Here is a 17,371-nt window from a genome sequence, read left to right as displayed (position 1 = left end):
CCCTAGGTGACCACAGTATAACCTGGAATTACTCGTATTTCCTTAAAGTATAGAGATAGAGGAGCATTAGAACAGGAAGAGAGCAGGAGGGATTGTAATACATTCCTGGTGACCTCATATAATCAAACTCAGGGATCTCTCTGTAAGAATACTAAAGTGTAGCCTGAGGAGAGAGTAATTATGCATTATTGTTAAGCCTGAGCATGGCTAGCAATTTGAAAACTCAAGTACCCAAGTTGATATAAAACACACACACACACACACACACACACACACACACACACACACACTCACTTTTTTTTATTAAAGTGTAGAGAGCCCAGGAGAAATCCTAGACCGAAGAAGCAGAAGACAAGAATGGATTTTCTAGAGATCCTTCCTCAAAAAGAAGCCCATATATATGCTTTGCATTGAAAAACTAATAATAGGAAATTTGCCAATATTCTGCCACATTCCATTTGAAGTCTATAGCTTTTTTTCAAAAAGCAATTCCTCCCTGAAGATTCATATTTTAGGAGTATTGGATTAGCTACATATGCTTAATTGTCCACTCTGTACCTTAAAAAAAGTATTAAAAAATGTTTTATTTACTTTTTTATTTATTTGGTTTTGGAACCACAGCCAGCTTTCTCCTTGCTCTGCACTCAGAAATCGCTCCTGGCAGGCTTAGAGGACCATATGGGATGGCAGAAAACAAACCGGGGTCTGTCCCAGATAAGATTCTTGCAAGGCAAATGCCCTACCGCTGTGCTATTGCTCCAGCCCCTACAAAAAATAATTCTACTATCTCTATAAATGTTCAACATGTTTTTTTAAAATATGGAATGCTTCACGAATTTGTGTGTTATCTTTGTACAGGAGCCATGCTAATCTTCTCTGTATCATGTTTTTAATTAAATCTAACCATGTAACATTAAAGGTATATATAGAAAGTGATATCTTTTACCTGAGAATTGATAAAAAAAAAGTCTTTGTTAAACTGTCTTTGAAAGATGACTTCAGTTACTAAATTTGCTTAATAGTATTCAAGAAAGTTAGGATACATTATTTTTTGCATGATAGGACATATCTGAAGAGCTTCATTGACTATAGAAACTATGGAATAATGGTGACGCAATCATGTGGATTGGGTAATCTATTTAATAATTCGAGCATATCAATTATTAACAGGTTTGCCAAGCACCAACTGCAAAGTCAGCCTTCCCTAAGAAGAAGAGATGGTCTAGGGGGCCGGAAAAAGAACATGATATGATGAATCAGATGGGCTTAACTCAAACCTTGGCACACATGTTAAAAGTTTTTGTGACCTCAATATCCTTAGCTTTCAAGCAGAGATAATAATGACTCCTTTTTGTATTTTGTGTGGGAAGTAAAGTATGGGATCAAGAAAAGAACAGAAGACACCATCTGTTATATACCTTATAAAGAAATATATTAAAAAAGAAGAGTGGGCTTTGCTCTACTCTGTGTCTGTGGTAGATAGCACTGATCTCCAGTTTCTATCTGCATGTCTTCTTAAGAGACAAAATATAATTTAGTATCTCTGACAACATATTATTTATTGCAAATGTGTATGCTTATATAATCAGCATTTATAAATCTAAATTATGAATATATATGATTGTCTTCATATAGAAATATAAATAGAACATCTTATATTCTCTTTATTTATCTTTCGTTTTGCCTTTTTTGGGGGGGGTTGGGGGCCACACCTGGTGACACTCAGAAATTGATCCTGACTTGGGGGATCATATAGAATGCTGGGATGGAACCCAGGTCCATCCTGGGTCAGCTGCGTGCCAGGCAAATGCAGTACCGCTGTACTATTGTTCCAACCCTGTTTTATCATTTTTAGAGGTTTTTAAGTTTGGAGTCACTTAAACTAGTTCCATCAAGTTTTGTCAGTGTTTTCAATGTTTTACCCTGATTACAATACTTCATATCCATATCCAAAATCATTTGATGCTGTAGGAAAGTCATACTTTTTTTTTCCAATTTTCACATAATATACTCACAGCAGGAAAGGGGGGATAAGAAAACTAACTTCTCAGAACCAATGATTTCTAGGAATTTAATCTCATAGCAACTCAGCACAGATATTTTATCTATTGACAACCAGCTCTCAAGATTTCAAGTACATGTCAGAGGGTTTCAGTCCATCAGAGTTCATACAAATTCTTTCCTTATTCTCATTTACCCTCTTGAATTTTATTTCCTCCCTCAGAAAGAAGAACACCATCTGCTAGAAGGAAATATTTGTAGCAATATGACAAAAGTGGAATTCCTACTTTATAACAGCTGTGTATCCAAACAGGAGTGACTTAAATTAACTACATGCAGTTCTGCAGCAGATGTGTGCCCAGAAACTGACTGGAGGACTTTTGTTTCCAGGCATGTTGTAAATCATTTAGAGAAAACAAGGTGAACCATGTTCACTTCATTGGAACTCATGTTCATTCTTAAAGTTCCTCTGGAAACATTACAGACTCTGTAATAGAGATTTCAAGTTCCCCCCCTTTTCTTTTCCAAAAGAGGAGATTTTGAAAGTTGCCAATCACTCACAAGAAGCCCCGACTAAACAGATGGGTTTTGACACCTCTGGTTTGATTTCAAATGCAAACATGTCAATTTATGCACTGGCACAGGTTCTTCTGTCTCAAAATCTTTTTTTAGGGTGTTATTTTTTCTTTCTTTTTTTTTTTTTTAGGATTGTTCTCTGAACGAAGTTTTCCTACAATAGCAATTAAAGCACTAGAGATCTTATTACAGAAACAATTATATAATTGTTAAATTTTAATCCAATAGTCTTAAGAAATTTTAAAGCATTGCTAAAACAATCTAAATTCCAAATGAGAAGATACACCTGCAATTGAAATTGCACAGTTTGATGACTAGCAAGATAAAAAATAATAGGGATTTCTTTCTTGGTTACTGATTCCATAATCAATAAATATGTATTGCATTCCTAGAGTCATAAAAATCTTCAACTTCTACCAAAGCTAGAGGCACAGTGTGTCTGATCTTGGTTCTTGTGACTGTGACTGACATTAGTAATTCATCATAACATATTTGCCAAACTTGTTCTTCAAATGAAAAAAAGACTATTAGAAGCTCTTCGGAGAGATAGACCAATGACGGGCATTGATGTAAAATAGCTATGTATATATTTAGAAAGATGAAATACACACAAATAAAATGTCTAGAGACTACTTTAAGCAAAATGTTAAAATATTCAAGATGGCTGAATAATGCAGAATAATTATTTAATTATTGAAGAACGTATTTGTATTAATATACCAAGGTGTTGTGATGTTCTCAGGTTAAGTCTATGCTGCATAATTTCAAAATTATTAGGAATTCTGGACACATTGTGCTCATAATAATAATAAAATCCAAAGGCAGAGACAGAATATTGAAAGCAGCAGGATCCAAAAAGGAACGTAGACACAAAGATTCATAAGATTTACAGCAGATTTATCAAATGAGTTCAACAAGACAGAAAAGATGGAGGGATATAGTTTAAAAGCTCAATAAAATAAATACGTAATCAAGAATATTCTATCCAGCTAAATTTATCATTTAGATGTGAAAAAAATAAAAAGAAGTGAGGGGCAGGTAATAGTTCATGGAATTTTCATAGCCTTAAAAGCAGTCCTGCAAGCAGCATAAAAGAATATTCTTTTAAAGGTAAAACAAACTCTTCAAAACTTGGTATTCATTGGCAATTGTGACATTCATGGCACTTATGTTTGTCCTCTACTGCATTTAATTTGACACCTGCCTGTTTGGGGATATCCTACATTTATAATAACAAAAAATATTTCATATATATAGAATGTTTTATATCTAATAAGACTTTTTAATCCATAATATTTTCATATAATATTTTCCTCATTTATGCAGAGAATTAAGCAGTGTCAATAATATAATATTTTAAGCATCAAATCAAGATTTTCTTTCATGAGATAAAATGCAATATTTCTTCAATATTAGTCAGATACTCCCTTAATTTTCAAACTCTTTTAACTGTTCCTAATTTCACATTTGCAGATTTATCTCTTCAATGTAAATCTTAAACTTTATTAGCACAGAATTATTATACCATAATGCTTAAGCTTCATAATTATCAAATAATAGTTCAACTTATAAAAAAAAAGACATAGTTTTTTGAGAAAGGTGTTTTACTTGATCAATCTCTCCTTATTTAATTGTTTTGGAATTCCAGGAAATCAGCACTATTTATCTCTGTGTCTAGGTATTACAACCTCCACAATAAAAGAGAGACAGAGACCTATTCTTAATACAAGCTAAAAAAAAAAATATATATATATAGTAAGGGAACAAGAAGTGGTCAGAGTCATCAGAACTAAAGTTTTTTTTATTGTAAGAATTTATTCAAGAGACAAGATTGATTAACATATTGAGGTAAACTAACATAACATAATATAGTAACATAACATAACATATAATATAATTAATATAATATAATAATACATGTAAGTCAAAGAACATTTCTGATTAAAACACAATTTTTCTATCATAATGGCTTACATATCTTTCACATAGTATTTTAGGTACATATTAACATTGAATCAGGGGAATACCCATACCAAATATGTCCTGCCCCCATCCCAATTCCCTTTCTGCAACCCATATACCCCACCATCACACCCGGGCTGCTAGAGTAGGTGGTCCCCTATATATCTGTTTGGTCCTGGTACCCTCCCTTGTTTCCCCCTTTATTTAAGAGGCGGAGCTAGATAAATCGAGTTATGTGGTTTTGTTTGAAGGAAAGAAAAGCAATAGACTGGGGTACAAAATAAGAGAAAAAAAAAGAAGTCAAATACCTGAAAATGGGTGGAGTCTTTTTAGAGGCTTTCAACCTCAGTTTGAGAGAGGATGTGAAAAAGGTAATTGAAATACCACAAAATAAGTAAGAAATATCAAATTAAATATCCAGTGAGCACTACAGCAATAAAGACAAGCACGACACAATAGTTTCGGTTCTGAAATCAAATCATCTGGAGTGCAAAAAGAAAGAGAAAGATAAGATAAAATAAAAGATTATTGGAGACATCAACTTCAATCTCTACACCAAAATAAAGACGTCAAAAAATCAATCAATCGATAAATAAATATGTGCAAAAAATGGTTGTTTTGTGCTTTTTATTTCTTTCCCCCCCTGCATAGGCACAGTAACTATTGGGGATATTGTAGAGGGAATTCCCTTGGCCTAGGAGTTATAGGGTTTTTCCACCCTTGAAGTATACTGTCATTGGATTAACTATAGACTCCTTGCATGATCATTTACTCGCCCCTTGGTGCTTTCATAGTGAATGGAAGACTTCTGCTTCCTCTTGAATGGTAAAATCAGACCTCTGTATCTAGAGATCTTGGTGACTGTGCAGCTCAAGGAATGAAGCCTATGATCAAGTCTTTCTTTGTGGTTCTAGCAGTTATGCTTCTTCAGTGTTGTTTTAATCCATCTTCTGTAGTTGGTGGTCTTGGTCCTGGTCATTATGTAGCTCCTAGGATGGAGCCTGGGATAAGGTCTTTTGTTATGTTTCTGGAATATCCATTCATTTGCTGTTGTCTCAGTCAGACATCTGGAATTGGAGATCTTGTTTGTTGAACAGATCATAGACCAAAAGCTAGGCTAGAGCTTTTTGTTGCTGTTGTTGTTGGTCCCTGGATGCATACTGTCCAGTCCTGGTTGTAACATGTTTGTAACCATGGTTACATGGTGCTTAAATACAGAAATTATTGTTAAAAATAAAAATAAATTTTTTTAAATATTAAAAATACATAATAAACAAATAAAACAAAAAAGTGTGTCTTGGATACAATTTCATACTTTTTGAAGTATCTTACTGGGACTGGCCATGGGACAAAGCTATCAGGTAGGCTTCTCTAATCACAAATGTACATAAAAATAATCACATTATGTAATAGTCAAGTATAACTACAGAAATGTCACCAATGCAACAAAAAGCAAGAATTATAAATATGTAGTTACAATTAAAGCTATCAACTTTATTATATAAGTACATTTATCATAAAATATATTTATGCTTTGTGGAAAAAAGTAAGTCATTAGACACTCTAAATGCCACCTCTTCATGCTTCTTTGAAAGTGACTATCACCCCAACTTTCCAATACATATTGTCGTGATACTCTGTTACTTTACACATAAAAAAATAATGAAAATGCAGTTACAGGTTGCAATTTAAAACTAGTGACGCAGGCATTATTATCTAGATTTAAATCTCTTTTCCCAGTCATATTCTAACTCAATGTAACTGAACTTTCCATAACCATAAGGACCAACCAAAACGAAAAATCTCTTGCTTAATACGTTTACTTCCATCCCACTTAAGAAAAATAAAAACTCAGATATTGCTAAGTTTTGACAGAAAAACTTCAAGGGGGTGTTCTTTACATGACTGAAACCCAACTACAATCATATTTTTAAACAAGGTGTTTAAATAAAGATAGTAATTTTAAAAAAACTTCAATCTTAACAATGGTAGACAACTAGAATTCAGTGAGCATGTGTTTAGTGATTGATGTTTATAAATCACACATTATTTTCTCTTGTGGCCTGCCATCAAATGTGACATAACTTAATGTGACAGCTTCAATTTTGAGTATGGCTTTTTGCACTTTTCGTTCATACTGTATAGTTGTAGTTATTCAACAGAAGCTGGCTGACCTGAATGGAGCAGACGGCCAATTGTTAACAGGTTGCCAACTTTAAACTAAGCTGAGTAGCTAAGCACATCTCTAGAATAATTCTTTTAAAAAATAATAAATATTTCAAAATGTTCCTCAGAAAAGTATATATTTTCTCTTTTTATTAGGAAGGAATATTATTGAAAACTACCTAGATTTATCTTTTCACAATACCAAATTCACATTTTTAAATTGTTTTCTACATAGGTATCTTTTCAAGACAACTGGCAAAATCTTAAGTGAGCAAACTGAATAAAATATAATAAAAACAAAATGAATAGCAATTGAGAGTGTAAACATGAAATATTTAATGCATAAAAGTATTTGCGTTTTACATCAATGTTCTTCCTAATTTAATGAAACATTGATATCTCAAATAAGAATGTGAAAAGCTAACTATGTAAGCATAAAAAGGAATGAATTCCATAAGTTTGGATCTTTGATCATAACTAGGAATACTAGAAACAATCTGGTTATGCACTCATTGAAGCCACAAAGGCAATACATATAAGAAAGTAGCAGGAAAACTACATAACTATCCAAGGTTTAGTTTTTAATGGTACTATATACATTTAAAACACATTATTTCATTGACTATTTCATAGAAATTAATAAAAAGTTTTATATTAAGTCTTTCAAATATTTCTAATTGAAAATAAGTCACATTAATATTTTATTCTAAGGCACATTTGATCTCAAATTATTATGCAAACTTTGCAAAGAATTTTATAACTAAAAGGTACAAAAGTGTGTGTGTAATATACATATATATAAAGAGAGAAAGAAAAGGAAGGAAGGAAGGAAGGAAGGAAGGAAGGAAGGAAGGAAGGAAGGAAGGAAGGAAGGAAGGAAGGAAGGAAGGAAGGAAGGAAGGAAGGAAGGAAGGAAGGAAGGAAGGAAGGAAGGAAGGAAGGAAGGAGGGGAGAACATGTTCAAATGAATTATTATCCCTATCTTATTACCATCTGATGTAATGCCTATTGAGTATCATAAAGTACACCAGAAGCCTCAAATAGATCACTAGTAGGTCATAGAAATGGCACAGCAAATAAGTCACTTGCATTGCATGCAGATTAGATCCCTTGCACCACTACCAAGAGTGATTCTTGAATACAGAGCAAGATACAAGCCCTAAACATTTCACTGTTTGTTAAAAGAAATATACACATGAACAAAAACTGAATCACTTTGAAATAGGAAAAGGACTATTAGCATTTCCTGGCATATTTTTTATTATCCTAACTTTCATGGACATCAATAAATATGAGTCTTGGCCTGTTTATTCTAAAAAATATCTACAATCATATAATTCTTAACACTAGAATGAAAATTGAATATGTCTGGTGGCATGTAAAGACAGAAGCACCATCTTCTTCACAAGCTCATTATAGAGAAGGAAGGGAAGCAATGGAGAAAACTAGTTTATAGGCTAATTAACTGTAGATTAGGGCAAATATCTAGAACACTGTAAACTACAAAATCATGCTTAAGACAAAATAAAATTAGCACCCCTTTTATCAAATTCGTTAAAGGTTGACCATTGTTAAAAGACAGATGTGCCCTCTTTAACATTCAGTACAAAATATTACAGGAGTCAATAAAATTCTAAAAATACAAGTAGAAAATTCCAATTGCATAATAAAACAAAATAAAATAACAACTAGTAAACTGAATCATAGACATTGATGTAAGATCTGTCATTATTTTAACAAGTCACGAAAATGTAACTTTTTAAAGAATATGACATGTTACTAATCAAGAGAGGGGCAGGATTTCAAAAATGTCACAATACATAAAATATTCAATTATTAAGGTGACATTTATTGAAGTTGCCAAAAAACACTTTACGGTGATTTTACAGTGCATAGTTTGATCTTTCTCCCCCCCTTTGATATTTAATTTCCACTCAATCAACCCAGAGCAATGGATTTTTTTTTAGGGCAAAGGATTTTTAACAAGAAAGTACTGGTCAGGACAGAGAAGCCTGTTCCATGCCAATGTTTGTCTCTGTTTCTGTACAAATCTTCACTGACTTCCTTGAAAAGGACCTAGAAGACGTTGAGTAGTAAAGAATCTTTTTCTTAGTTATTGGTAGCATTGGTAGCTCTGAAGAATGTAGAAATTCTGTGAGTTTAACAAGACCGTGCTATCGATAATAACACAGGAAAATAAATCTTTAGCAAAGCAATCACATTTTCTTGTTCAGAACAGTCAGAAGCCTCAAAATAACTGAAAAACAAATGTGAAAAGGCATTACTATTAACTCTTGTATTAGTAGTAGTAGGAGAAGAAGAAGAAGAAGAAGAAGAAGAAGAAGAAGAAGAAGAAGAAGAAGAAGAAGAAGAAGAAGAAGAAGAAGAAGAAGAAGAAGAAGAAGAGCAATAACAACAAGAATAAGAACAACAACAAGAACAAGAACAAGAAATGGTGGTGGTGGTGGTGGTGGTGGTGATGATGGTAGTGATAGTAGTAATCGCAGCAGCAATTACTAACTAATTATTGATGGGTAAATTCTTAAAATATTTTGTTATAAATAAATTATATTATATACATATATAAATTATATATAATATAAGTATATAAAATATATATAAATTATAAATAAATTCTTAAAATATTTGTTATAAAAAACAAAGAAATTTGATAATAATCAGACTCTACTAAAAAAGATGTACAAGATCATTTTGACACCTATATCTCTTTTTGATATGGCAGAAAATTGAAGTCCATAATAAGGTCAATTGAAAAGGACCAGGATTTAGTTGTTTTGGTGCTATCCATTGTATAGATGCTGCTTGCTTTCTTTGAAAAAAAAATAACTAAGTAAAAAGAAAAATAATTAAGCAAGTTATATTTCTTCCTTCTCTATTTACATGGATATATATACACATATATAGATATTTTCCTTTAATGGATCATAAGCATACTTTATGCTGTAAGTCAGATAATCTTGAAATATTTTGACTTTACTAGAAATATTATCTTATGATTTGGTAAAAAAATAGTTGGATTTGCAAATATGCTTTTATGATGTTCAAGTTTTTTTAAGTGCAAAGATTCCCAATCGGCCTACCAACTGAACTGTTTTGGTCATGAAACATTACCTTCTCAGCATGTGGCATGCCCATCAGCAGAAAAGTAGTAAAGAAGAACAGACTAACATTATTTATTACATTTGCATTGCCTACAAAGCCATTTACTTAATGGATGAGTCTCATTAGCAGTCCAACCACAATATAAAGAATACAATGATGTGTTTCATAGGTTCATTAAAATAATATTTCAAACCAGTCATTAGTAAAAAAGAAGCTAAAGATTCAACAGACAGTAAGTTGTCTGCAAATAAATGAGATGGAACCAACATGTTTTCAAGTAAGTTAAGAAACATGGTTACAAATATATTACAGCCATTAAAAAAGGAAGCATCAACTTAGCAAGTGCTGGGGGGACAATCATTCATGCAATTTACTAAAACAAAACTGTAAGACTTACACATCAACAGTTATTGTGGATGCAAACTGGAAGTAGGCATAAAAAATTATCGAAGGAAGAAAAGCCATTTTATAGCTCTGAACTAATCCTTTTGGTTGAAGCGAAATTTAAAACACTCAAGCCAAATTTCAAGTCATTATTAATTTTTGTGTACTTTTTGTTATTCCAAGTCCTTCTGCCTATCTTTTCATTTAGAAAAGGAAAATCATTAAATTAATACTCACGCAAAGACTTTTTGCCAAGAAAAATTCAACCTGTATAGATGCCTTGTATATACACCTTGTATATCTGCCTGTATCTATCCTTTTATTCAAAATACAATCTACTGAGCTTATTTTCTTTAACAACACCTAAGGGTTCACAAATATTTGTTTAACAATATCAATTATTTAATCAAGGGTATTTTAGGTTAATTACTATTGTGAAGTAAATTTTTTGGAACTCAGTAATATCTACCTTTAAGTAAAATAGTGTTTATATAGTGCTCACAATAATTTCAACTACATTTCTCATGTAGTATTATCAAATTTTTATTATTGTCAAATATTTATATTAAAACTAAAAATATCCACAAAGCGTACTTTTAGAATTATTTACATATATAATGACAAAACAGAAGATATTAAAAAGGTATTGCATTTGTTTACTAATTCATAGTTTTTGAAAGGTTAAAAAGCTCAGGTCTGGGGCCAGAGTGATAGCATGAGGTAAGGCATTTGCCTTGCATACAGAAAGACGGTGGTTCAAAACCCAGCATCCCATATGACCCCCCATGTCTGCCAGGAGTGATTTCTATGTATAGAGCCAGAAATAACCCCTGAGCGCTGCCGAGCGTAACCCAAAAAAATCAAAAAAAAAAAAAAAAAAAAAAAAAAAGCTCAGGTCTACAGACATATAAACCATGAGTGTCTAAAGACTAACATGTGATAGAACACAAGTATGATTCTTGCAATTTTATAGTGTCCTCACACTATCAATTATACATTAGCCTTACATATGAGGTTTAAACATAAGACTTAATTTCTCCAATAGAATATTAGTAACTATGGTTTAGAAATAGGCATAATAAAGATTTGTACGTATCTATCTATGATCACCACGTCTGGCATCCACATGAAAACATGCCTGGGCTAATTTGATGTATAACAGAAATATTTAAAGTAGATCTGAGCCACAGACAAACTTGATGACCCATCCCAGACAGTCAAACTGCAGACAAGTCAATGGTCACTCAAGGGACCCTAACGTACTACAGCTGTCTAACCAATAAAAATCATTACAACAGGACCCTGCACAACATTTAATGTTCATAAAAGAGTGTACTAAAATTTACTCTCCTAAGGGAGAAGCAAGGTTTCATGAATTCAAACTTTTCCCATGTTTTATTACAACTATGTAATCATTGATCAAATCAGCTACATATGTACTTTGTAGTACACTATGTAATACACATGTAGCGACCACATATGTACTAGGGATTCAAAGTAGAACAACAAGCCAAAATCTAAGCAAGTGCCTTGATTCTTCCATCTCTTTGGCCTCATATTTTCTACATTAAAAAAAATAAAATTAAGACGTGTACGTAAAGTTTTCATATTTAAATGTTAGAAGTTAATTTGACAAAACACAGCAATCACTGAATTATCACAGTAACTAATTGTCAATCTCTTTTCTTGGTACTAAACAGGCTCCATGATCTCAAATAGTTTACAGTTTTAATGGCACAGACAAGCAAAGTGTGTTTACATAAATTAAAACTGTCATATCTTAATGCTTACCATGTGGCCAAATAGAACAAACACAGATTTTTAAATGCCTTTTAGAATGTTTACCAAGAGGTAAAAGACAAATCATTCCTACAGTCAGGGTGATATATATCACTTAGGTATATTATATAATATATTACAGAATATATATTATGTATTTCATAAGCAATAATATTTAATGGATTCATTACATTTTTTAAATTTTTATATACTAAAATCATAAATTATAAGCCCTTTTTGATAAATATCATATTTATAAATTGAAGAATGAAGTACATATATTTTTAGAAAAATCAAAACACAATTCAAAGATAATTATTTGCTCTTAAACGTGATTGTAAAATGCATATTTTTTAAATAATATCACAATTGAAATGAAAAAGAAATGCAAATCCAATTGTTAATGCATAAGGTAATAATACTGGAAACCATGTGCTATTCTTTGTTCATGCCTAATGTTACATATTCCCTTGTAGACTGTCAGCTCCCTGAGGATAAGACTGTTATTTTTTACTTCGATTTTCTCAAGTACTTACAATGCTTTGATCTATTTTCTTCTTGTGACAACAGCCAAAAAAAAAAAAAAAAACTACAAAAAGGTAATGGAAACCATTATTCTGATAAAATGAGTTTTAAGTAATTGGCATAGTCCAGCATCTAGATGTGCCTAACAATGACTTATGTTCTATAGAAATAAAATGAATAGGTTAGTATGGTATATACTCATACACAATGCTGGGGTAAAATGATCAAAGACCTTGGAAAAAATAATAGCGTCAGTTGGGACTGCATAACCAATTGTCCTAGAAATGTCTATCTCTAATAACTGAAAAGTAGGTGAAGTATAGTAATAAAGAGGAGGCCATATTTCAAGATACTTGCAGACTTGGTTTTTGAGCAGTGAAAATAGTAATAAAAATAATTTATAAAAAGTAAGTTCTTGCATTAAAACCAAGCCATCTTTTGCGTGGAGGAAGATAGATCCCAAGCTACTATTGCTTACTACTTTAAAAAAATAAAAGCAGAAATAGAAATTTTACATATTACAGCAAACATTTTAAAATATGTCAAGATTTGGGGCCCGGAGTAAAGGCACAAGTGGTAAGGCATTTGCCTTGCACGTGCTAACCTAGGACAGACAGTAGTTCGATCCCCCACGTCCCAGATGGTCCCCCAAGCCAGGAGTGATTTCTGAGTGCCACAGGCAGGAGTAGCCCCTGGCCATCACTGGGTGTGACCCAAAATGCAAAAAAAAAAAAATTCAAGATTTATAAAAAGTAATTACAGATAACAAATAAAATTTGCATATAAGCATGAATACTATGAAAAGATAGCAGCACCTTTATTCCTTGACCAAAAAAAAAAGCTAAAAAGAAACAAGATGGGTCTCGTTTATTCCTCTTCCCTTCTTCCCTATAGTTTACCAACAGTGCTACTTCAGTATGTTCAAGAAATATTTTGTCCTCAACTTATTTATTGTTGTCCTCAGGACAGATAGACTTATGGTGGGCAGATGGCCATGTAATTTTCTCAATTTTTTTATGCTGATATTCATTCTGATACGCATTACTTGTACAAAGCCCTCCCTTGCGTGAGTGAAGCAATTGTGATTTGTTTCTAATATAACTACAGGTGACATGATGTTACATAGGTAATTATCTTATATTATATGAATCTCTTTCCACTAAAAATTCTCTTTAGTCCTTCTCCTTTGTTGACATTGAAGAGGCAAGTTGCACTAACTTCATTTCAATGAGAAATAAACTTTTTCAATGATCCCAGAGAGTCCTGAAGTGAATCTTTAGTCAGTGTAGCAACAGTTAGGCAGGACCCTAACTGAAATCTGAATGGAATCCTGGTGAGTCTCTGAAGCAGAAAATGTATCTAAGTTTTACTAAAATGCTGATCCACATAAGGGAAATAATAAGAGCTCGTTTTTATTTCAACTTCAATTTCTTAGGTTGATATAAGTTGTTATCCAGAAATTGTAAACTAACACAAGGAACTGGACTAGAATATACATTAGATATGTAACTTGAGAAGTTGTTCAGTTCAACGGAGATTTACCCTTTGTAATGTCCCTAAGAAACGAACAATGCATTGATGTCTCTGGATTTCTCTGGAAGCTCTTTATCTCATAGCTCACCAATGCCTTGTGTACATCTGTTCTAGTTCCTCTTCATGGAAAGACTGTCCATGCATAAAATGAGAGAAGTTACACTACAAAAAAATGACCTAGATTTTTCCCTAACTATATGTAAGACAGAGGCATGGAATTGCAGAGGCAGAGTAATAAGAAATATGGGGTAATTTTTACCATACATTAGAATAATTAGTTATTACTAGAGATAAAAAGCAATGTGTAAGAAAGACGCTAACCTAGGTGCCATCCTAGGTTCAGTGCAAAGACCAAGATCACCAACCACAGAAGATGGACTAAAACGACACTGAGGTAACAGAACCTCTAGAACCACAAAGACTGACTTCACCATAAGTCCTACCTCAGGATCTGTGCAGATACTGAGACCTCTAAACACAGAGCTCTGAGTGTATCACCCTGGACAGAACAGAAGTCTTCCACACACCAAAAAACACCACCAGGAGAATAAATGATCCTGAGCAAAGTCTGGAGCTGATCCCATGACAGTATACTCCAAGGACGGAGAAACCCCATATTTCTTAGGCCATGTGAATTCCTTTTCGAATGTCCCCAATATTTACTGTGCCAGGGCAGGAGGGGAAAAAACAAAAATACAAAAAGCACAAAAACTTGGTATTTTATATATATGTATATATATGTGTGTGTGTATATATATATATATATACATATATATCTTTTACCTTCATTTATTATTGTTATTATTATTTTTATTTACCTATCTATTTTGGTCGATTTCTCTGTTTGGGTGTGATTATTGAAATCGTCGTCCCCAATTATACTTATTTTTTTCTATTCTTTTCTTTTCCCTCGTTATGTGCTATGCCATGTTTCTTATTTCAAGACCATGGCGTGTTTTTGGTTTGTTTGTTTGTTTTTGTTCTGTTTTTTGTTTGTTTGTTTGTCTGTCTGTTTTGCTTTGTTTTTCGGCTGTTTTTTTTTTTTGTGGTGCTTATCGATATAGCTGGAGTCCTCACTGGATAATTGACACTTTTTTTGGTACTGGTGGAGTGTTTCACCTTCTTTCTCTCCTTCATCTCCCAAATCGATGATGAGAGCCTCTAGAAGGATTCCACCCATTTTGGGAGTATTAGACTCTTACCCCAGTTTATTTATCTTCTCCTTCTCAGGCAAAACCACGCAACTTGAACTAGCTAGTCCTGCCTACAGTTAGAGGGGGAGATAAGGGAGGCATCAAGACCAAACAGGTGCAAGACTACTAAGTAGTGGGTTGGATACAGAGGGGACCACATATTCTAGCCGCCCTGGGGGGTGAAGGAAGAGGAAATGGGAGGTAGGACAACAACGGAGGGGTAGGGAGGACAATTTGGGGATGGGAATCCCCCCTGATTTTATGTAAATATGTACCTAAAATGTTATTGTCAACAATATGTAAGACACTATGATCAAAATAAAAATTATATTAAAAAAAAAAGCAATGTGTGATCCCTGAACACAAAAACAGGAGTAAAGCCTGAGCAGCCCTGCAACCCATATCCCCTCAATAAAAAGGGAAATAGGGGCCCGGAGAGATAGCACAGCGGCGTTTGCCTTGCAAGCAGCCAATCTAGGACCAAAGGTGGTTGGTTCGAATCCTGGTGTCCCATATGGTCCCTCGTGCCTGCCAGGAGCTATTTCTGAGCAGACAGCCAGGAGTAACCCCTGAGCACCGCCGGGTGTGGCCCAAAAACCAAAAAAAAAAAAAAAAAAAAGTGAAATAGATATTGGAATTATAGTACAGAGGGCAGGACTCTTGCCTTTAATATAACAAAATGAGTTTTATCTTCTGCACCTCCTATGGCCCATAACCTCTACCAGGAGTGATCCTTGAGTTCAGAATCAGATGTCTTTCCAGAGTCCCATCAGAAATACAGCCCACCCCAAAAAGAAAAACGGAGCCAAATAATATTCTCTACATATTAAGGCAATAACATGAAGATGTGATGAGACTGTGAGCTTGAAATGTTTACAGAGATATTAAAGTAGAGATCTACTCTTCATGGCACATCTGAAAAATCTAGAAAATCTAACAGAATCCATGGATAGCAATGAAACTGTCACCTTCGGCCATTTCCTTCTAATAATTTCTAAAACAATGAGCAAACTATTTTCTTTGCTTCTCAGTCCTAGCCCTAAATCAACCCTAAGATCTCTAAAGATTTAAACAATCTATTCCTTGTTCCAGGAAGTCTTCCTTGAGCATTTATTTGCAATCATACACATGTAAAATAACTTTACTTTTTCCTTTCATCTTTTCTGAATTATTTAGCACAAGTACCCTTAATTACCCTCAACCCTGACCCTCAGGTGATCTATGTTAAATTCTAGCTAATCAAAGTGGCTAGGAAGCAGCAGTAAGGAAGTTTGGCTGTTTGAGTAATATCCAAAAAGCTGCTCAACACCCCTGGACACAAAATAGTCTCACTCATCTACAGCTTTTAAGAAAAATTAAAGACATTGTAATAATGCCCTGAGACAATAGATATGAGGGCGAGAAGAACCAGCTCACAATATGAAGCTCTCCACAAAGAGTGGTGAGTGCAGTTAGGGAAATAACAACACTAACAACTAACATGACAATCTTAATGAGTGGGAGAAGTTTGATTCCTATCCCACATGGTTTCCTGAACCTGCCAGGAGCGATTTATGAGCACAGAGCTAGTACTAACCCCTGAGCACTGCCGGGTGTGGCCCAAAAACAAAAAAATTACATATTCCATATTAAAATTACATATTATTTCTTTCCATGTCTGTTCTCTCTTTAACATGTAACTCTCTCCCTCACTCTGGAGAAGCCTTGATATCTTTTTTCTCTCCTATTACAATTTATTTCGATAAAAATGTTTACTTCATTAAATGTTTATAAATTATACTTTAGTAATGTAAATTTTGGAAATAAGATTGGTAACAGAAAAGGCAACAGAAAGCATAAAAGTATTTGAGTAACACCAAAATTTTTGTTTACTAATATTTTCTTTTTTTTTTGAAGTTCAAAAAATATACTTAATTTTTATAATTGTCAAGATTGTTGAAATCATGATTATAAATGTTCAAAGAATGTATCTGTACACTGATGGCAGATTTTATATCATGAAAAAGACTTATTTGTAAGTATGCAGCAAAATATTTGACACATTTATATATTTATATTGATTATTCTACTTCTTAAAACACTAAGGAAGCAAAATGAAATGTATGTGTCTTAACTTTTCTCTTATAGCA

The 17,371-nt window shown here is 33.2% G+C and overlaps 1 protein-coding gene and 1 non-coding gene across 2 annotated transcripts in view; both read right to left on the bottom strand.

The window, feature by feature from the left end:
- FHIT (fragile histidine triad diadenosine triphosphatase) overlaps positions 1 to 17,371 on the bottom strand; it is a 914,518-nt gene that overhangs the window by 659,664 nt on the left and 237,483 nt on the right. The gene's annotated exons all lie outside the window — the stretch shown is intronic.
- Positions 814 to 917, bottom strand: LOC126014542 (U6 spliceosomal RNA). Its single transcript, XR_007497585.1, has one exon. It is a non-coding gene; the product is annotated as a U6 spliceosomal RNA (small nuclear RNA).

Source organism: Suncus etruscus, chromosome 7 (assembly GCF_024139225.1).
Source record: "Suncus etruscus isolate mSunEtr1 chromosome 7, mSunEtr1.pri.cur, whole genome shotgun sequence".
Lineage (NCBI taxonomy): Eukaryota > Metazoa > Chordata > Mammalia > Eulipotyphla > Soricidae > Suncus > Suncus etruscus.
This window is presented reverse-complemented; position numbering and strand designations above follow the sequence as displayed.